This window comes from Protopterus annectens, chromosome 1.part1 (assembly GCF_019279795.1).
Source record: "Protopterus annectens isolate FY-2018-M chromosome 1.part1, PAN1.0, whole genome shotgun sequence".
Lineage (NCBI taxonomy): Eukaryota > Metazoa > Chordata > Ceratodontiformes > Protopteridae > Protopterus > Protopterus annectens.
The window spans coordinates 299,862,582-299,879,368 of NC_056726.1; the positions used below are offsets into that span (position 1 = coordinate 299,862,582).

The 16,787-nt window shown below is 41.6% G+C and overlaps 1 protein-coding gene across 8 annotated transcripts in view; it reads right to left on the minus strand.

Annotated features, from left to right (window-relative positions):
- Nucleotides 1-16,787, minus strand: part of TCF20 (transcription factor 20) — a 2,163,179-nt gene that overhangs the window by 730,314 nt on the left and 1,416,078 nt on the right. Inside the window, exon 1 of one of the 8 annotated variants that reach the window (XM_044074676.1) lies at nucleotides 1,904-2,011. The exons of the other annotated variants lie outside the window; for them this stretch is intronic. The gene's annotated coding sequence lies outside the window, so the exon portion shown is untranslated. Of the gene's footprint in view, nucleotides 1-1,903; nucleotides 2,012-16,787 lie in introns of those variants that run through there. 8 annotated transcript variants of the gene reach the window in all.

Consider the following 16,787-nt stretch of genomic DNA (forward strand, 5'->3'; position numbering starts at 1 on the left):
CTGAAGCCAGACGATGCCTACTACCAATGATTACATTATTGTGTGTTCTAGTTATATGCTCATACTACTGTTAAAATTCTGTTTTCTCCCTCTTCTGCTGTTTCAACTGGAAGTACATCTATTCTCCACTGCACCACCACCCTCGCAGACACACAGACAAAAATCAATTGACTTCCTCCGCTCATTACAAAATTCAAGCTCCTGTACATGTACACAAAATGCATTGACAGGCTAACCCCCTCATTCATATTCCAGTAGGGAGACATCTGCTCTCTGTGTTACAGAATTTTCTCAACGTCCAGTGAGCCTTCCAGCACCTGACAAGTCTCTTCCTCATTTACTATATTAACTCCACAACTCTCATGACAATATTCTCACTTAACCTTTCTGCAGCATTGCCTAGTTTCAGGGTACCTCATTTCACTGCTGCAGCATCAGCCTTTTAAAGTTCCTCCTACTTAATCCAATTGTGAATCAGGAGCCCAGTGCTCCTCTTTTCTCCTCTAGTCCTGTACAGAAAGTGGTTCAACAAGTAATATGTTCCCCACTGCACTACAAAAGTCAATCAATATGCATGATTATGCAGTTATATCCAGCTACCGGATAAACAGTTTATATCATCCTCACTTAAACCATATCACCTCACTAATGGACATTTCTTTTTAATGCATAATAACTTCTGCCATCTGCACCCCTTGGGCTGCAGAGAACTACCACCCCGCTTGGGAAGTTCTTGTCCAATTAACACTTTTTAAAGGACACAAAACTCTGAAAGTCATAAGAGAACTGCAGGCAAGCACAGTGCACAAATAAAAATCAAAGGATTGGGAGCTTCCTGCCTGACGTATTCACCTGAGAAATAAAAAGTACAAAACAGTACTACTAGTCACAACTTTATACTTTTGTTTTTAAAACATTTCTGTTGGTAGATTAAGATGCAACACTGCTTGAACAGGAAAGAAAAATATTTAATCCTTCCCCAGAACAGGCAGAGTTCTCTTCACAAAGGAAGTGGACACCCACACCCCAAGGCTCCAGAGTTCTAGAAACATGAGACAGTAAAACCTTTCTATTACTTCATCCTTCCAGGTGAAGATGAAGAAAAAATTCCAACTCTAGCACTCCTGTAAGAATTCATACTGCTTCAGCCAACAAACTGGTCAGTAAAGGGAGGCTCACTTGACTGACTGGAAGGAGGTATTTCAGGTGCCTGTCTCACTACAGTGCTGAAACGGAAAATAAGTGAAGGAAGACTAAGTAACAGCGGCCTCAATGGTTAAGAAACAAAAGTGAAATGAAACATCTGTGCTTCTGTATGGGTATGCAAAGTGTGCAAGTGTGTGACAGGGTGTGGTTAAAAGGTGAATGAACATTTCAGTCTATTTCAACCTTTTTCCTACCACACTACTCAGGCTGCCAAATATTTTACAGGCATCTTGAAAAACATAAGCAGTCAAATACTCTGTTAAAACACATGACACACACTAAGCTGATACCCACTGAAACAGCCACAAACAGATGTAAGCCTGATAGGCTGATGCACAGTAAATGTTTAACACTTAACTTTACTTCTGTAATATACACATGAATAGTTCGCTGCCTCACAGACAGCAGAAGTCAAATTTCAATATCCCGCAAGAAAGCAAGATCCCATCAATCTAACCCAGCAAACTTGGCCAGCAGGTTTGCCAGAACTTCTTATCCCACTGCTTAAGAAAACAAGGCAGCAGTTTAAAGACAAGCCTTTAAAAAAGGAGCACAACAGTTTATAGTATCAAACACTTCTCTCCCACTAGCAAACAAGTCAGGATAACTACACAGATACAGATCTTCCTGAAGCTGCATCACCTAATAAAGGCCATGCAAGCCTAACTACTCAGTGCAAGTTAATTCATGCTGTTACCTCAAGCCCCTCGGGGCTGGAGAGAGGGAGAGGGGGCTGCTTGTGCTGGAAAGAAAAAGCTGCTGAATACTCTTTTTCGAGCTGAAGAGCCTCTCGTCTCTCTCTCTCTCTACTTGATCTGTTTTGTATTAGCCGTCTTTTTTAACTCACACACACACACAGGAAATAACAAAGTCAGCTGATCCAAGTGAGCCAACTGCAGGCTGCAAGTTAACAGAGTTCTAGCTGGCTGATCGCAACAAGGCCCTGTATCTGTCTTAAAGTCACACTTTACTTAGCAGCACATCCCGGCATGCATGCTCCCTCACTGAACTTGCACAATCAAGATAAAGCTTTATTACAGTCTAGAAATAAAAGATTTACTATTAAAATCTCACTTCCTTTTTCCCCCTAAGATAACTGCAAGTACAAACACAAGCTGATGTATTATGCACTGTGTGTGTTTCACATGACAGTTGCTTCACAATTTTACTGGACATAATTACGTATGCAGTGACACTGAAGTTACAAATAATACTTTCAAATCTCTTGCACTGTTGCTGCAGGACTTTTCCTGATGTCACTTAAAAGCAGCTAAATGAATGAATCATTTTTTTTCTATTATGTGATTTAATTTATTTACTTTTTTGCAGTGCTGTAATGCCACTTTCCCCTATAGCAGCTGTACTTGTCACTGTGTGATCCCAGCTAGACTTCTGACAATGCATCTCAAAGGATGGTTTACAGAAGACCTGTGTGATAAAGCAGATTATTTCCACTATTGCAAACTGCCATTTGATCGGATTTACTTTATCAGGCAAGCTTTACAAACAGTGGTACACAAGTGGACCATAACAGTTATGGTGCTTACTCCCTGCTCTGTGTACACAGTGCTGACCATGAAAGTTTTACAGCTGTTAAGATCTGCAAGCTGCTACAGTCCCAGATCATACACACCACTTCTACAATACAAATGAAAACGTGAATACCTGTTCTTCCAAAGCTTTTCCACACCCACTGTTAATGAAATTAATCAACAGTGTGTGTGTGTGTGTGTGTGTGTGTGTGTGTGTGTGTGTGTGTGTGTGTGTGTGTGTGTGTGTGTGTGTGTGTGTGTGTGTGTGTTTGTGTGGGGTCCAATCCACTAAGCAACTTCCTATATCAATTTTCATTTACCTAGGTCGTATGTGCTATTGCGTGCGTATTACAGCAAGCAAAGGGCACAAAGCAGGAAGCAACCAAATGTGGAATGCTAATCCATCAAATGATCCACACAAACATACACATGCGAGTACACACACACATACACATCTGCAGATGTCTTCATGGCCACCAATCAATTCCTCAGCATATACTTGCAGAGACTGGGAAACATGAATCCTACAAGAACATAGACAGGACATGAAAACTTCCAACAACCAGCTCCACAGCATAGGTTTTAACATAGGTTTGACTAGTGGCTCAGACACTGGAGAAACCAGCCATGATGGAATGGCACATGCTCAGCATGGGCTAGTCAATGTAGCCTCTGGTGCAGGACTGCCATCTAAGTAGAAGTCTCAGCGTGACTCAGTCCAGTCTAAGACTGCACTGCACCAGAACACGTGTGTGAATGCAAACACCCATCGTCGGCCTTTAGCAGTGACACTGTACAAGGCTTGCAGCTGAACAGGGGGAGGGAGGTGCAAACAAAAACACACTGAAGACTAATGCAACCTTCAGTTCTTATTTTGTCACTTGTGGGTGATAGCCCCCCCATGTAAACTTCACAAAGACCACCCTTCAGCTGACATCTGAACTATGAGGTGCACCACAAGGCAGAAATGTTAATGGCAGCCACCTACAACTGAAGACATGCAATATAAATCATTTTATTAAAAAGATATTTCTGTCTCTCATGCAGTAGAAAGAAGGATATGCTATTTCACAGCCAAACAAACAGGATGTGGTCTAAATGGAAGTTAAGGAAGAAGTCTGTAACCTCACAGATTTTGTCTGGCATAAAAATACTTCTCATTTTGTTGGGCTACTGGTTAAAGAAAACATGGAGGTTAATCACAAAATGCTGCTTTCATTCTAATTTAGTTTGGTTTCACAATTCACCAGTACCATTTAATTGCAATGGAATGATGCAGTTCTATACAAAAAAAAAAATAACTAGCACACAAACTAATATCCGACATACTTTCACTATACAAATGCCAAACTCTCATAAAGGTTTGAGTCTGTCAGTACGCAGAACCCAAGCAGTGTAATTTCAGGACTATTCTGTAATGCTAAGCATGTCGTAAGTCATGACAATGAGCACTGCCTACTAAACATAACAGTACTTATCACTTAAAATCCCAGTGTAAACCTAGCATTTGCTTTGGCTACAAGACATAAAAAAAAAAGTGTCAAAAGCAAAACATAAATCACCTCAAGAATAAGCAGAAAACAAAATTTGAGAAAACTGTTTTAAATACATTATACAGAAATTCCTCATATGTACTATCAAAAAAAAAAACACTGCCATTATACGATAGCAGCAGCAACACTCAAGTGAAGACACAGGAGGCAGTTAAAAACAATTCTTAGAAGTCATACTGATTTTTTTTCATTAAACACATTTACTTCACACAGCATTTACTTCTGAATGTTACAAGTTAGACATTTTCTGATAGTAATTGCCAATAACAAATATAATGCTGAAGATCTAATTGTTTAAATCACGTAATAAAAAAAATGGCAACAACCCCCTTTTCCCCATTTTGTACATTCAGTCAAGGTATCACATCAGTGACCACCACCTAGAGAACCAATATTCGCACTGCCAGGTGGCACAGCAATTATTTCTCCCCACCTCAGTAAATTTTAAAAAGCTGTACAATGAGCAAGCATTAATTGGAAGAAAAAGAGAGAGAACACCAAGCTGATGTCACAGTGCCATGAGCTAACAGTGTTTCAAATGGTGAAAAGGCACACTGGAAAGCTTCATATTGAAGAATAAATATAAACTAGTACAGACTGCAAATTTTGTCCTAAGTGTGTGAAGAAAAAAATGAGACAAGCAAATGCCAATCTTGCCTCTCACCCTTGCCTTTCTGTCAGTTATTCCTCATGGCTTGTGGTCCAAAGACAGTTTAAAGACTGTAGATGTTTTATGGTACATCTGACGGGGAAGTTTGGCATTTAACAGTGCTTAGTATTTGAGTACATTTACTGAGGCTGCAAATGGAAGACGAATTCTTTGATTTCAGGAGGATGACAAAACACGATAAATCCATTACACTAACAAGGCCATTAATGCCTTCTGTAATTTCAGGATGAAAGTTTCCTAAAATATACAGACTTTCTTGTGAAACAGGTGTTCACACAAAGTAGATTAAGCCTCAGTATTGGTCACTTCCCATTTCTGTTGCAATGTGCTTCATGACAATATCTATCTTTTGAAATTTCAAACAGAAACAAAGGAATTTGGCTCTGTCATGGCCAGAATATACCCAAACTCCCCACTCCCCTGGCAAATCCTAAAGGTTTGACATCTTATATGCTGCCATGAAGCAACCCCAACTGCTATCTCTTATTAAATCAGCAAACCAATTATGAAAGTTATTAAAAAAAAAAAAAGCAGATGTCTGTCAGACAGCTTATAACCTACCTAAGTGATTGTGACTGCCTATGGACAGCACGTAATCGGTCAATTTTTTTTTTTTTTTTTTTTTAACTTCAAGTTAAATACCTTTAATGTTTGGCATCCGGGCAGATGCACAGCTCATCCACATTTTCTACAACAATTTTCAACGTTTTCAATTTTACGTCCCAGGAAAGACAAGTAAATTATAGTGTAGCCAATCAACTACCATGTTTGGAGTGGAAACCAGAATACCACAAGAAAACCCATGCAGACATGGAAACAATAAGAAAACTCCACACAAATGAGACCGAAAGTCAGAAGTGAAGCCCAAACCCTGTAGCTGTGACGCAGAGAGCATACCACCTGAGCCACCATGCTTGTCTAAGATCTGCTCAAGACCTTCCTCTACCCCAAATCATGTTAAAGACAACAAATGATTAAACTTTGCCCTTAACAAATCAAGTGAAGGGCAACTACTAGCTCCCACCCTACATTTTTATAGATTTTTAGGAATAAAGTATTATAACAGAGTTTGAGAAATGACAGTTACTTGGTGAAAGTATGGTGTGCATCATTAGGTCTACAGAAGACATCTGTTTTTTACCACTTTTTGTGGGTAGAATCGGTGACAAACTGCATCACAAACACTCAAGACTTTTGTGTTCTTCTACAATTCAACAAGATATTTTGGTAGACCGCTTCCTTGCCTGGTTCCAGAACTAAGACAGCAAAATACAAACAAGATGCCATTAGTGCTAACATTATCTCCTGGTAAAGATTACAGGCCTTTTTACCTAGTTAATGAAATGGAATGAAAAGCTCATCGCTTTGAGAATTAAAAAAAGGAAAATAATTTTCTCTTCTGAAGAATTTTTTTCAGAAAGATGCGATGCTAAAACCCAAAATCAATACAGCTACTAATGCAGAAATCAAGTTTAACAAGCCAGAAAATGCTCAAACTAGGCAACTATGCAGAAAAACTTGGCAAATAAACAGAGAAAAAATACTTAAAATCTCAAAAGTGGCTCCCTTCTTCTCTCAGCGTTTTCTCCTCTTGGTGGGTGCTTCACCAACAGCCAACAAGCCTGAAAAGATGACTGCAAACTGGGAGCCATAATGGAAAGTACATCGGACACAGATATCCTTCAGAGGGGTCTCACGGAAACTGATAGCTGGTGCCAGAGCCATGGCCTGAAGTTAAATGCCAAAAAATGTATAGTCATACCCTTCGGGAAAAACAAGGTAACCCCAAGCTACCATATAGGTGGCAATCCACTAAGCACAGAAGAGGTTATCAGGGACCTGGGGACCCAGGTTGACAGTGGCCTTTCTTTTGACACTCACATTGCTAAAGTGGTTAGAAAAACCTTCTACATTGCCCACCTGATCATGAAGGGATTCACATCCAGATCAAGTGAGGTTATTGTTCCCCTGTACTCTTCACTTATCAGACCAATGATCGAGTACAATGCCCCATTCGGGATGTATCTCACCTGACACCTGCAGCAATTGGAGAGACCCCAAAAGTTTCTCACCAAAAGGATAAAGGGACTCCAAAATCTGTCATATGCTGCCAGACTGAAGAAACTCCAGCTCTATTCAGTCGCATACCGTCTGCTCAGAGGTGACCTGTGCCTGACATACAAGGCCATGTCCAACCCGAAATTAATGGGCATGCTCCACCTCAAAAAATCCAAATCTACCAGATCCACTAGAGCAAGCGACTTAAACCTTAGCACGGATATAAATAGGACATGCTGGAGGGATAGATTTGTCACCCAGACACTCCCTATGTTGTGGAATAAAATCCCGGTCCATGTGAGGCAGAGCACCTCGCTGGCTCTGTTCAAGAGAAATCTTGACCGGTGGATGGGAGATCGTAGGTTTACCTCGGGAATCATCTCTGTGTCACTGCTGGACAGAGGCACAACAAACTAATGGGCACAGTATTTTTTAACATAAGGGGTGGCGTAAGCCAAAAAACTCTGGGCTAGGCTTATAAATGCCTTAGGGTAGATAGCCTAGTATAAACCTATGAACCTAAATAACTGTTTGAACTTGACTAATGTTACAACCCTTAATAAAATATACTTTTTCACCACTCAACAGCTTTCTCAAAGTCGTCAGCAATGGTTTTTGCAAGATTTTTAGGCTCCAAATTTATGAACGAGACAGGCCTGTATGACGAACGCATATGTAAATCATGCCTGGCTTGGGAGGAGCTATTACGGATGTGGCCAATAAGAAAAGATACTAAAATGGCCTAGGGAAGTAGGGTGAAAACGGGAAGTACAGTGAAAGAAGAAAAAGTACAGTTGTGTACACTTACCATAAATGTAGATGTTCGAGTGTATTCACTGTTGCAGTCATTACATTTGGGTAATCCTGCTGGCCGGGTTGCCCTCAGTTGGCCTGAATTCCAGTGTCTTGTGGCCTGCTTCGGCTGTCGTCGCCCCTTCCCTGACATCAGGTCGTCAGGGGTATAAAAGCAGCAGCAGACGCCATTTTCTTTAGTTTTTCTTGCCCCAGATGTCAGGTGCCCCCAAAAAGGGTAGTCAAAATTGATATCTATATATAAGATAACATGCAGCAATATAAACTTTACCTTCATCCACCAGCAAATACACCACATAGATTGCATAAATCAGAGAAGGAAAGATAGGTTCCATTAGAAGAAAAAACAGGTGGGCAACCTGGACTGCAACAGTGAATACACTTGAACATCTACATTTATGATAAGTGTACACAACTGCACTATGTTCTTCATGTTTTACTGTTGCAGTCATTACATTTGGGTAGATTCCCAAAGCTATGGTTGGGAGGCCGGAGCGGCAATGAGACCCTGCAGAACTGCAGTGGCAAAGCCTGCCCTGGATTTAGAGTAGAGTGACAGATGATAGTGCTTTGTAAATGTGTGCACTGAACTCCAAGTAGCTGCCTCAAATGTCCTTGGTTGGTACTCCTTTGAGAAAGGCTGCTGAAGTGTCTGCAGCTCTGGTGGAATGTGGCCTAATGCCCCTTAGGCACTGGCTTACCATGGTATAAGTAGCAGAAACGAATGCAGTGGCCTATCCATTTTGAAATAGTCTGTTTTGAGATAGCCTTTCCTTGTGATCCTGCAGCATATGTCACTAATAATTGCTCTGTGTTTCTGAAAACCTTGGTTCTGTCCAAGTTGAATCTAAGCTGTCTGTGTACGTCTAAAGAATGCAGAATTCTTTCCCCCTTGTTCTGTGGATTTGGATAAAAAGTTGGCAGATGAATGGTTTGGTTAAGAGCCACACTGGACACCATTTTAGGCATAAATGTTGAGTTTGTCCTCAGGGAGACCCTGTCCGGAAAAAAAATGATAAAAGGTTCCACAGCCATTAGTGCATGTAGCTCTGAAACTCGTCTTGCAGAAGTTATTGCTAGGAGTAGAGCTGTTTTCCAAGATAAAAACTATAAATCAGCAGTAGCAGCTGGCTCAAAAGGAGGCAGGGTGAGTTTTTCCAAGGCATAGTTGAGGTTCCATGCAGGCAATGGTGATCTCCTTGGAGGCCTTACATTTTTGGCTCCTATGAGGTACTGTTTTAATAAGGAATGAGAAAAGATTGGTGGCTCTGCATTGTAATGAGCCGAAATGGCAGAGGGATGAATTTTAATAGAGGAGAAAGATAGGCCTTTGTCCAGCATCTCAGTTAAGTATTGTAAAATCTGAGGAATATTTGGCACAGCTGTATCTGTTCTTTGTGCCTGGTTCCAAGCAAAGAATCCCTTCCATTTTCCAGCAAAAGCTTTTCTAGTACTAGGCCTTCTGGCTTCCAAAATGACATCCATCACAGCTTTGCTGAGAGGTGTGTTTTGTATGACTACCTTATCCGCTATGCTGCCAGGTTTAAAGTCCTGAGCTGGCTGTGCAGGATCAGATTGTTTTTCTGGGACAGTAGATGTGGTACTTAAGGTAGGGTCCAAGCTGGGCATTGAGACAAGCTCCTTAATATTGGGTACCAATGCCGGCGGGGCCAGTCTGGTGCAATCAGCATCATCTTTGGCTTCTCCTGTCTGACCTTTAGGAGTACCTTGGGGAGGAGAGGCAGAGGGGGAAAGGCATACACTGATAGGTTTCTCCATTTGAAGGATAGGGCGTCCACCTTCCATGCTTGTCTGTGATAAATCCTTGTGCAGAATCTTTATAGCTGGTAGTTGTGAGGGGAGGCAAATAGATCTATGCCCGGGCATCCCCATTTCCTTGTTATCATGCTGAAGACTTGTGGATCCAGCTGCCACTCGTGGGGATCCATGAGGTTTCTGCTTAGTTCGTCTGCCAGAGTATTTTTCTTTCATGGCAGGAATTGTGTCTGCAGATGTATTTGGTAAGTCAATGCTGTGTCCCACAAAGTCATTGCTAGTCTGCAAAGGGGGTAAGAATGTGTGCCCCCCTGCTTGTTTATATACCACATGACCGTGGTGTTTGTCTGGTGTGAGATAAGCCATCTGGACAGTTGTATTTAATCTTGCACCCAGGAATATTATCTCTTGTGAGGGTACTATTTTTGATTTCTTTTTGTTGACTGTGTACCCTAGGCATGTTAGAAGTTTTTTCACAAATGCCAGATGCTGTAGAAGAATGCGCTTGTTCTCTGCCTGAATTAGACAGTTGTCCAAGTAAGGATATATTTGTATTCCTCTGTCTGCAGAATGCAATTACTGGTGCCAGGCACTTTGTAAAGACCCTGGGCGCAGTAGATAAGCCAAAGGGCAGTGCAGGGAATTGGTAGTACATTGAGCCAGCCTTGAATCTGAGGCATCTTCTGCATATTTGTCTGATTGGGACATGCAAGTATGCCTCTTTTAGGTCTAAAGATACAAGCCAAGCGTTCTTGACCAGCATGGGCAGTAGCTGCTGCAAAGTCAACATTTTGAATTTTGGTATATCCAGGAATGTATTCAGAATCGATAGGTCCAATATTGGCCTCCAGGCCTTGTCCTTTCTGGGTACCAAGTACAATCTTGAGTAAAATCCTTGTCCCCGCTTTTGCACTTGTTGAATGGCCCTCATGTGCATGAGGGATGAGACTTGTTTTTGTGCCTCTGCCTATTGATTTTTTGGCAGATCTGGCCAGCCGTTTGTCTTTGGCAGGGTATGGAAATGGAACTTGTAGCCTTGTGACACAATATTTAGAACCCACTTGTCCTGGGTTATAATGCGCCAATTTTGAGAAAAAAGTTCTAATTTCCCCCTAAGGGTGCTACCAGGAAATAAGTGCTTGGTGCAGGCAGGGGGAAGTCATTGTTCCTGTAAGGTTGTGATTTGTCTTCTCCACTTTTGTAGGTAGAAGCACCCCATTGCTTTAACCTGTATGAACCTTGAGCCTGGGATCTGCCTCTAGGGCGTCTGGGTCTACCCCTTTGAGGTCTGTCTGACACTGGAAAGGACCGATTCTTCGTTGTCCAGTGTCTGCTAAACCTAGATGGCTGTACTTGTAATATATCTTTGACTGTTTGCATAGATTTAGCCTTGTCCTCCATTTTCTTTAACACCTCTTCTGCCTTAACACCAAACAAAGAATCATGCTGTAAAGGTGCATCTAATAATTTAACTTTAACATGATCAGGCAGATTTTGTTCCTTTAACCAAGCATGCCTTCTAATTACAGAACCAGTAACTGCGGCCCTGCAGGAGGCCTCTAAAGAATCAAAACCACATTGCAAAGTATGCTTTCCAACTTGTTCAGCTGCATGCAATATATCCTGCATTTCCTTGTTTTCTGCACATTCAGAATTTTACAACATTTTCTGTTTAAGCAATGCCATGACATGTTGCTGATATTTGAGCATATGAAACTGACAGTTTAAGGCCCTTATAGCTAAGGTAGCAGATGCGTAAATCTTTTCCCTCTCTATCCAGTGCCCTAGAATCCCTATCAGAAGGGGTAGGGTTTTGTGCAGTGGAAGCCTTAACACCCTTGGGACCTGGAGAAATAGTTTCTGGGTCTGCAGCAGGGTTTTTGAAAAGGAATTTATGTGAGTCAGGAACCCTGTAATATCTGTCAGGCTTAACAGGAGGTGGAGGTAAGGAGTCAGGGGTAAGGCTTGACTCCGAAAACATATCATCTACAATGTCTAACACAGGAGGGATGGCTAGTGGCTTGTGCTGAGGTAGTAACAGGAAATCCCTGAACCTTTTTTTAGAGACTGAAAAATCTTGGCTCTCCCAGTGGAAATGCTCCCTCATGGTAAGGTTTCCCCAAAAGAATAATCCTCAGGAGGAGAAGCTGAAGGTATGGATTCTTCAGCATCAGAATCCTCATAGGGGGGAAAAGAATATTCCTGATCAGAAGAGGAATCAGAAGAAATGGAAACCTGATATGAAGATTCAAAGTCAGTCTCTTGCTTAGGCCTCTTATCAGGAGGGGGATGGGAACCCCTGATCAAAGCAATCAAGTCTTTGGTCATTTTGAGCATCTGTTTTTTAGGCATGAAGGACTGTCCACGTGGCTCTTGAAGTTGCTTCTTTGCCTTTGAAGGTGCTTTAGTCTTTGCCTCTGAAGTCGGTTTAATGTATAGGTATTTTGGTCTACACCCTCAGAAGCCAGTGCCTGCTCAGCGGCTCTGGACCCATCTGAAGGATTAGCGGCAGAGGCTCCAATATGAGTTTCCAGTGGCATGGCCAACTCCATGTGGGAGTCTGTAGCGGCCTGCGACTCTAAAGTAGTGATCGTCAGGGGCTGTGAAAGCACCTCACTGAGAACCAGCGAACCGGCGACTGGCTTAGGAGAAGCTTCGTCGTCGGTTTTGGGTCTCGGCTGTCTTTCTTTTTCTTTTTGTTTTTTGTGAACTCCGGTAGTCGGATGGCTTTCCGATGACATTTCTGGATAATTAAATCTGTGTCCAAAGTAGTTTAAAGCATAATCATACCGACGCTTAATAGTGCGTTGGTTAAATCTAGCACAAAACAGACAACCCAGAAAATTATGATCAGGGCCTAGGCAAGGAATACAGTAAGAATGAAAGTCCTTATGAGGTATTTGCTTCCCACAAGAAATGCAACTATTAACTTTTTCTGACATCAGTTCTGGAGCAAGAAAAAAGTTTCCTCAACGGGGTACTTAGCTTTATAGGAGGCTTCGGATCTGAAATTCGAACTCGAAAATCTCAGGAGTCGGCCGACCGGCACTTGCGAACTGCTTCTGCTTTGGGCACCGCGCGGCAAGAAAGACTAAAGAAAATGGCATCGGCTGCTTCTTTTATACCCCTGACGACCTGACATCAGGGAAGGGGCGGCGACAGCCGACGCAGGACCCAAGACTTTGGAATTCAGGCCGACTGAGGGCAACCTGCCAGCAGGATTACCCAAATGTAATGACTGCAACAGTGAAACACGAAGAACATCGGGTATACAGCAAAGCACTCACTGAGTATACAAATTAGTGATTAAGCTATTTGATCCCAGTATCTGTTTTCTTATGTTTAACTGTGGAAACACCTTCATACACTAAAACAAATGAGCAAGAAAACTGGCTTCACTCACTGACTGGAACTTCTACTAGCTCTAGCTAGTGGGTAGAATGATTTATTTTAACTCTTTTGCCTTTACTCTTACCAAAACACACAAAATCCTGTGGGGAGCAGTAAAGGAATCACAATTCCAGTAAGCAATAGCAAAGCTTCAAGGAATGGCCAAACCAAAAAAATTAGAGTCCTTTATTCACAGTATTTGTCTCTAATTACGGGGGCTTCAGCAGAACTAAATTCAAATGTATTAAACATGGCCTTAAATAATGAAATTAAAACCAGAGGTATAAACAACCAATGAAACAATTAAAAGTTGATTGACACAAAGTATTACTAGCACATTGTAATGAAATGCATAAATACATAAATATATGTACATAAAAACAATACGTATATGTAAATAAATAAATAAAACATATAAAATATATTGTTAAATAGCCACTTGCACTTCCAAATGTTTTAATTTTAAAACGGGTTAATGAAAACATTCAATCCTGGGAAATACATAGCATTAAGTTTGAGCTGTCATTTTAGTTCACTTTTATTTAAATGTTCATCGGTTATAAAATGTCTCAAACCTTTAACTTGTTTAATAACAATAAATTAAAAAAAAATGTAATGGAATGTCCAGGAATCAAATAATTCACTCAGACTCTCTCTATCCAGCAAAAATTGATTGCTTTTCTTCAGAGAACTAAGCTGACATCTTAACATGTTTCTCTGGAAATATAGGACCACATTTGTGTACACTGCCCTGAAACTAAATTATAGTGGATAAAAATATTCTATAATAGTTATAATTTGGGGGGTATTATCTCCCTTTAGACTCAGTTACTTGGTTACTGGGGTTTAACCTACCATGTCTGAACACAAATGAAAACAGCTGTCCTCTCTCAGCCATTAAGGAGAGAAAGTCGTACTCTCAAACTGGAATCGGTTATTACCATCAGAATTTCTATGCAGAGTTTTCCCCTCTGAAATCTGAACCGTTTTAAATGCTGAAGTGAGACAGGGGAAGGAATAGCTATGCTGAGTTAATTTATATCTATTATGCTGACTTTGAACATGGAATTCTATTTTTGGATTAATTGAAAATAAACAGCTAAAACAAGAATGATCATAAAATGGCTGTCATCATTGAAAGGAACATCTGTAGTACCTCCCCATCTTGCAAGAACTCTTAAAAAAATCTGTTTGGCTTCCTAGGATTGGAAAGAAGAGAGCACGGGTATAAAGAGATATCTCTGAAACATCATCTAACACCCCACATACTGGTGGAATAGCTAGTGGTCTGGGAAATGGCAAGTGTAGAAGTTGCCTGTAGTGGATTTGGGCCTGAGAGAACTTCTTGCTTTCCCACTAAAAAGGAAAGAAAAAGAAAGGGTATCATCCGAGTCAGAATCAAGATAGGATGGGGGAGGGGTGCTCAGAATAAGATAACTCTTCCTCATCCTCAAAGCGTGAAGAATCAGGACACCTCTTAAAAAGAAACATTTCTTCATCTTTTACTGTTAGAGACTACAGGTGCAGTCTGTTGTGCCTGGCTGGTGGTCTGAGATTTCATAAAGGCACGAACTCCTGGGCAATTTTAAGAAGGTCCAGAGTTTCGAAACAAATAAAGTAGCCGACTAGGCCATTGGCTGATGTAGGCTGACTTCTGATGTTTGGTTAAGGCATCCATTTAGCAAGACAGAAGTCAGTCCAAGGTTGGACGACCGTGACTGGTCTGGGTGAAAGGCAGGGTTTCCTACAGAACTGTGGAATATGAACCATCTCTCCCTTGGTAACCACTGTTTAGACATCAGAAGCTGAAGTCTGTTAAGCGACCTCAGATCCAACCAGCATACACTTTGGAGATGGAGCTGAGTGGTCTGCTGCCATGGCAGCTACCAGAGGGGTCATCGCAGAGAGCTTGGGCCTGGTAGTTGTCGGTCCTGGGGGCTGCAAAAGCACCTCACCAGATTAGACTGACTTAGATGCAGAAGGATTGCCATCATCTGCAGCGTCTTTTTTTTTTTTTTTTTCGTTTCTTTGGGGAAGTAGGTTTGGTGAAACCAAGGAAAGTAGAGGGGCAGCAGCAACTGCATCTGAACACTCCATGTATGCCCCAAGAACTTATGACCTATGCTTTAGGGTGTTTAGATCTAAATCTAGCACAGTCCTAACAACTGGAAACTTTGTACTGAGTTCCCAAACAAAACAGACAAAAAGAGCGAATATTGTTAAGCAGAATTTCCTTCCCACACTTCAGGCAGTTATTTTTTGAACATTAATCAAAAGGAATTCCCCAAAGGGGCATTTATCTGAAATTCATTTGTAGAAACTGTGGAGAAAACAAACCGGTCGATGGACTGTGAGCATCAGGTACACACAAGCACATCAGATTACATGGCTAGAAAGAAATAAAGATACTAACACCACTTTTATACTCTGACGTCTAAATGGATGTCAGACATCTGCCTGCTAGAGATGATGAAAAGCTGCTGGAAAGTGGGCCAGTTGCAGGCTTCCACATAGCAGGAAGACCCAAGGATCAGTACTACAAGCACTGACTATGAAGAATATCTGCCAGACTAAACCACCGATATGGGGTGTTAGAAAGTGCACTGCTTACTTCTTCCAGTGGATACCTTTGCAATATATGAAGAGTTAAAAAGTACAGTTGTGTACATTTACCATAAATGTAGATGTCTGAGTGTATTCAATGTTTCAGTCATCACATTTGGGTTATCTGCCTGCAGGTAGCCCTCAGCCGGCCTGAATACTAGAGTCTTTGGATTTCTGCGTCGGATGCTGTCTCCTCTTCCATGATGTCACGTCATCAGGGATATAAAACATGTAGCCGATGCCATTACATCAGTTTTTCTTGCCCCAGATGTCAGGTGCTCCCACAATAGGAAGCAATTATATGGTATGGTACACCCCCATCAAAAAGCAAATACACCAGTAAAAATAAATATACCAAACAAGAAGGAAAGGTAGAGCCAAGAGAAGTCAGGGGGCTGGAGGGAGGGTAACCAGGACTGCAATAGTGAATACACTCGAACATCTACATTCATGGTAAGTGTACATAACTGTACTATGTTCTTTGTGTTTCACTGTTGCAGTCATCATATTTGGGTTGATTCCCACAGCTAAGGAAGGGAGGAGGAAGTTAAAGAGCATGAGGGCCAGCTATTAAACTCTGCAAGACTGCCGTGGCAAATCCAGCTCTGGATTTAGAAAAGATAGGCATGTGGTAATGCTTGGTGAAGGTATGTACAGAGCTCCAGGTAGCAGCGTCTAGGATGTCCCTGGTAGGGACTCCTCTGAGAAAAGCCGCAGAGGTAGATGCAGCCCTGGTGGAATGTGATCTTATCCCCTGTGGGGTAGGTTTTCCATGGTGCTTGTAGCAGAAATGAATGCAATGGGCTATCCATCTGGAAATGGTTTGCTTTGAAATGGCCTTCTCCTCTGCCCCTGCAGCAAAGTCAACTAGCAGCTATTCAGATTTTCTAAGAGGCTTAGTCCTGTCCAAATAAAATCTAAGTTGTCCGTGCATGTCCACAGAGTGCAGTATTCATTCCCCTTTGTTTTGTGGATTAGGGAAAAAAGTAGGCAAATGAATGGACTGATTTAGGGCCACACTAGACACCACCTTGGGCATAAAGGAAGAATTAGTCCTGAGGGGGAACCCTGTCTGCATGGAAGATGATGAAGGGTTCCACTGCCATGAGGGCCTGTAATTCAGACACACTTCTTTCTGAAGTGATGGTTAGAAGGAAGGCTGTTTTCCAAGAAAGGAATTTTAAC